The sequence below is a fragment of the Culex pipiens genome, chromosome 3 (genome assembly GCF_016801865.2).
Source record: "Culex pipiens pallens isolate TS chromosome 3, TS_CPP_V2, whole genome shotgun sequence".
Taxonomy (NCBI): domain Eukaryota; kingdom Metazoa; phylum Arthropoda; class Insecta; order Diptera; family Culicidae; genus Culex; species Culex pipiens.
In genome coordinates this window covers 77,165,621-77,171,307 of record NC_068939.1, presented here as the reverse complement: position 1 = coordinate 77,171,307, position 5,687 = coordinate 77,165,621, and the positions used below count along the sequence as shown (strand labels likewise).

General features: G+C 41.8%; 1 long non-coding RNA gene and 1 pseudogene across 1 annotated transcript; one reads left to right on the top strand and one right to left on the bottom strand.

Moving 5' to 3' along the window:
- Nucleotides 1–670: 670 nt before the first annotated feature.
- LOC120428569 (poly(A) polymerase type 3-like) lies at nucleotides 671–3,078 on the bottom strand (annotated as a pseudogene).
- Nucleotides 3,079–3,261: 183 nt separating this feature from the next.
- LOC128093569 (uncharacterized) lies at nucleotides 3,262–4,212 on the top strand. The gene is made up of 2 exons (XR_008212596.1): nucleotides 3,262–3,701; nucleotides 3,764–4,212. It is a non-coding gene; the product is annotated as an uncharacterized LOC128093569 (long non-coding RNA).
- The last annotated feature ends 1,475 nt before the right edge of the window (nucleotides 4,213–5,687 follow it).

Genomic DNA, 5,687 nt, shown 5'->3' with positions numbered 1-5,687 from the left:
CTACTATTTTAGAAATGGTTCGTAAATGGTTTTTAAGGGTTTTTCTTGCTATTTTTACCTAGCGCTACTATTTTGGAAATAGTTTTCATATGGTTATTTAAGGTTTATCCTACATTTTTTCCCAGTTTCACTATTTCAGAAATAGTTTTCAAATGGTAAATTAAAGTTTATCATACAAATTTACACTTTTTGAGAAAAAGTTTTGAAATAGTTTTTAAAAGTTTTTCTTACATTTTCTACCTACCTATTTTTTACAGAATTGTTCACTTTTCGACGGATGGTTCACAGCAATAGTATTTGAACTTTAGCGGCTTAAATTCTAGTTGAATGTTGATTCTGTTTAGTTGATCATACTGCCAAAATCGTCCAAACCTGAAAAAGTAAGAAGAAGAAAAATCACAAAGTATCAAGTTGAATATAATATTCAAATATCATATGTACTTATCTGATTATTCAGATTGATTGATGCCAATCGTTTGTTCGCTTCGTCGCATCCTCGGCGGAACAATATTGTCGGCCGGCTGCCGGCAAAATCTCTTTTGATCACCGATCGAGTTCTCCAGCACCAGCTGTTCCGTTTTTATCAAGTTCTCCACGGCGCTGAAATGATCATCAACAAAAATGTAAATTAAATATCTGGTAAATCAAATGATTTGTTTGAAAATTATACCTGCGCACAAAACGTAAACAACGACCAGCCGCACAAACGTTTCACTTCAGACTGTTTTTGCCTGCGCTAAGCGCTTGCCTGCGCGAGAGCAGGTAACGAAGCGTAGTGAGAGAAGAGAAAAGAGAGAACGCGCAAGGCAAATATTATTTTGCGTTGAATATAAATTATTGATAAATTGATTTAGAAATTTAATGCAAAAAGAGATTTTGCATTCAAAAGAAGGAAAGCCCTAACTTTTTTGAAGGCTGTGTTTCCTTTGATGGTTGGTGTAGATTATGCGAAACAAGGAATAACTTTCGCAGAGGATCTGAAACTTAATTTCACCGGAACAAAACGCCCTATTTGTTTAAAATATCACACTACACCTCCACATCACCGATTCCGTTGATGCTAGAGAACGGAACCGTGATTCCGCTGGTCAATCTAACTGACCTGACACTGTGAAGATCGACGTGCGATGGTAGAGAGCGGTCCAAACGAATTAATAACTTCCGCTCGTCACACTCGAGACATTCGTCGCTGACCTAGCGGAGAGTCGAAATCGACATCGGCACAGGTGCCACGACACCAGTGATTTCGTCTAACCAGTCTAGAAACACTGTTTTGTTCTAGCCATAATGTATTAACATTGTGGAGCAAAACTGCTAGCTCCACGGCGGCCAAAAAACCTAACGCTGCCATAGTGATACGATCACTCACCGAAACACCGCGAATCAAAACCCGTCGAATTTCGCTCTAGTTTCTAGTTTCTTCTGAGCAGGTCGTTTGCGCATTTGCGACGGCGAAGGAGTCGCTGGTTTTTGCGCTCCCGCTTGAGCAGGTTCCGCCGGACGTGCCGCGCCTCGGTCTTCATGCCGTCGCATGTCGTCTCGAGGACCTTGATGTGCACCTGAAAGAAAACAGCTCGGTGAGAGACGCGTTTTTTTGGCTGTAGAATCGCTCAACGCACCGCATGTTTGTGCACGGCATCGGTAAAGTTTTGGATGCTTTCGGTCAGGTCCACGTTCAGGTTCTCTGACCGCTCTGACCCCATGAACCAGAGCGAGCAGAGTGTTGTCTGCGCCCTCGCCGCCGTCGTCCTTTTGGTTTTACTCCTGCTGCTCGAAGCACTTCGGGTTGACGTGGGCCAGGTTGATGTGCAGGATTCGCTCCAGGTTCTGGATTAGGTAGCGTATCTTAGACTCGACCAGTCCGCACCACTCGAGGAGGTCGTCGGTGTTGTTCGAGGTCACCAGCAGTACGATAATGTAGCGATACTTGAAGAAGAAGCTCGGCGCCTCAAACAGCTTGTCCCAGCCGGCCTTGCCGAGCATGATTTCGTCCGTGATCTGCATGCCGCGGCTGAACTCGTTCAGCATGACCTTCCGCGTCGAGCTAGACACGTGGAAGGTCGAGTTTTGCTGCGGATATGCCGGCGTGATGATCGGCATCAGGTGGAACCGGCCCTGCACATTCACCCGCGGATCCCACACTTGAAAGCCCAGATTCACAGTGTCCGGCCGCTTCAAGAACACCGGCTGGGACCACTTCCAGCGCGAAAACACCAGAAAGAACTTGTGCACTTGCGTGGCCGCGACGACATTTGGGAGCTGACACGTCCTGGCCACCAGCATAGCCCAAGACACACCTCCAAAGTAACCCAAAGAGTTGGAGTAGATTCCATGCTCTGAAAACAGAAAAAAAACAATGAATAGAAGAAAACCCCAATATTAACAAAAACCCTAAAAGATACCAACCAAAGCTCAACTTACTCTTCGCCCACAGCTTGGTCGAACGCAGCGCCAGCCGAAAGTTGTCAATGTTGGGCACCAGCCGCAGGATTTCGTCGGTGGCGCGGCATCCGTTCAGACTGCGCACCAACTTGGGGTCCAGATTCTTCAGCAGCATATCTTCGCGCAGGTCAAAGTTGTCCGGAATCTCCTTCAGCGCCAACCGCGCAAACAGCAAATCAATCTTGATGCCGTCTAAGTTCATCTTGACGTCCGGCACAAGCACCTCCTCGACGGCGCGGCACTCTGTCACCTCGGGCTGTTTCTTCAGCAGCTCGAGGAACGACCCAAAGTAGTCCTGCCGTTCGATGTTGCGCGGCGCCACGCACAGCGCGTCAATATTCGCCCGCTTGTGGTTAACGCCCAGCCGGTACGACCCAAAAGTGTAGATCTTTCCGCCGAGCTTCTCTGCCAGCACGGCATGTTCTTCGAGATGGACACATTGCGCACCCACTGCTTGACCAGCGTGTTCAGCTTGGACAGAATCTCCATCCGGTGGTTCAGCACGGACTCGTCCTCAAACACGTTGTACGGCTCAAAAAAAACTTTGACGGCACAGGGAAAATAAAAAATCAAAACAAACATTCCTCCTCCACACGGTCAGCTGGATGTACTCAAAATCAAGTTCGATTCACTCATTTTGGACCATGCGTGGAGGAATTCATTTATGAGTTGCAACACCAAGTCAAGTAAAACATTGTAAAACGGCCATTGTCATTTTTCAAAACATTGAGAAAAACAAGAATGAAATTTGCAATTAGTTTTTCAATTCCTATTTCATACCAATTAAGCAAACTGCGAAAATTATTTACACAACATGTGTAAAAATGGTATAGTATGCATCCTTAAACTTAAATTGATGGAAAAATTCAATTATTACGATAAAATTGATGAAAAAAGAACATAAGCCCCGAACGATTGTTTTACTCGTGTGGGATCGTATTCAGCCCTTTGCGTTTTAGCGCCTTTGAAAACATTGACAGTTTCATTTTCCACATGGTCCCTGGGCCAGACAGGATGACGGTTTGTTTTTGTTGTTCTTTTGTTTTTGGCCAAGCAGGCCACATCAAAACAGAATCAGCTTTGCTGTTTGGTCTTTTGCAAGCAAAGTAATTTTATTTGTTTTTAAAGCTTTTTTTCACTTGCCGCGGCCAGTTTAAAGTATTTTTGTGTGAAATACAAGTCTGATCGCGATATTGAAGTGTGCATCTTGGTGTGCAAAATCGATTTTCCAATCAGAGTTACACCGGAGACGTCCCACGGTAAGATTTTCTACAATTTGTTTTTTGCCGATGTTATTTGATTAATCTCCACTTCATTTCAGTTGTGCCAATGGCAAAAAATTTTCGCTGCAAGCTGCAACGGGTGAGAATGTTTCGTCGGATCTGGGCCCAAACGGAACGTCCTGTTTTATTGGAAGGTGTCCATCGAATCGCCGGCATCACAGAATTGGTCAACAAGGCGTCGGGCATTTTCGGCTTCCCTTGGTATCGAGACTTAGGGCCACCAGCATCGAAGCCGGAAAATCACTTGGCCGTCTTGGTCGAACTGCGAAATGCTTCCTACGGGCTGGAGGCTTCGATGGTATGAGTGGCTCACCATGGGAAAAAAGTGTACCTTCAGCGCGAAGTGCTTTGGGCACGATCGTCGAATCGAAATGACCTGAAACGACCAAACATTGCGACACGGGATAGCGATCCGAAGAAATTTATCCGGTAATCAAAGATTTTTGCGGTAGTGAATGAAATTTAATAAAAGTATGTTTTACAAATGTTTTAATGTGTTGCTATTTAGAAGAATCACAACGTCGCACCTTTCGACGGGATAGGAATTAACCAGAAATATACGAGAAATCTTATTTTAAGTAAAAATCGTTTCTTTCACCAATTTGAAACAAAGGGCCAAGCTTTGTTTCGATCTTTGTTTTGAACAACATTGTGTTTCTCCCTGAGACGATCACGGGTTCGAAAACAAAACAAATCAGTTTCCATATTGGTCCTTTGAATCGAAGGATCTATGTGGAAGTTGAAAATAAACAAAACGTAATGACCGATTCTTAGCGAAGCTACACCAAAATGTCACTTTTTTCAATTTTCAATGTGATTTTTTATATGAAAAATTTCATTTTAATTATGATCTAATAATTGCAATGTGCTTTGAATGCGTTTTCTTATCTGAGATGCCAAAAATATTGACCAAATAAGTTCTGCAAGTCATTGAATGGGAGAGGAGTTTTTTCATAAATCTGCTCCTTTCGTTGTCCCGTCACGAAAAGAAATGGCTGGCAAAAACTTAAATCTCAACCAAATCTTTCAGTTCAAGGAGCAAAAGATTCGTTTTTCAATTTGTGATAATGTGTAGAAGAGCAAAAGTTTTAAAAAATCAATCTGGCAAAACTGTGTCGATTTTTTTGGTGTGCCTTTTAAAATTCCAGTTTTACGATGTTGTCCCGTCACGCTACATTTTCATTTCAGGAGAAGCACAGGTATAATATTGTTCATTATGCATGTCATTTCTATGTTGGAAAATCAATTATCTTTTCAAATATGTAATAACATTGGGGGGTTTCTTCTTTAATTGTGCCACTACAGCCAAAACGCTGAAAAAAACTTGGGAATTTTTTGAAAAGGAGCCGAAGAATCGGTCTAATAAACTTTGGCCTTTTGTAAAATGTGCTCCAAAATGGGGATTACGCTCCGAGGCACAATTTTTATTCAAAATAATAAGAAAACCTGGTTGAATTTGGTTAAACATATTAGAAAATCATTACAATATTTTGAACAGATATATAATATCGCGTATTGAAGTTAACCATTTGAACTTTAAAATAACCTTTTGATTTAGGATAACTATTTCAGTAAACATCCTCAAAAAGTTTTTCAAAGTCATTCAGAAAAAAACACCATTACAAACTTTTTAAAAACCCTAATTATAACGGTAACTATTTGACAAATAATCATCCAAGTCCGCCAGTTGAACCATTTGAATTTTAAAATTACCTTATGATTTAGGGTAACCATTTCAGAAAACATCCAGAAATAGTTGTTCAAAGTTATCAAGAAAATTGTTGACCATTATGAACATTAAAATAACTCTATTACGTATGGTAACCATTTAACAAATAGTTATCGAGGTCCGCCAAATAACATTATTACAAATGGTGACCATATTTCATAAGGTTTTTTTAAGTTCCACACTGCAATCGATATAGTTTTCGTTTATCCGGGGTAGAAGAAGGTGCACAGTTT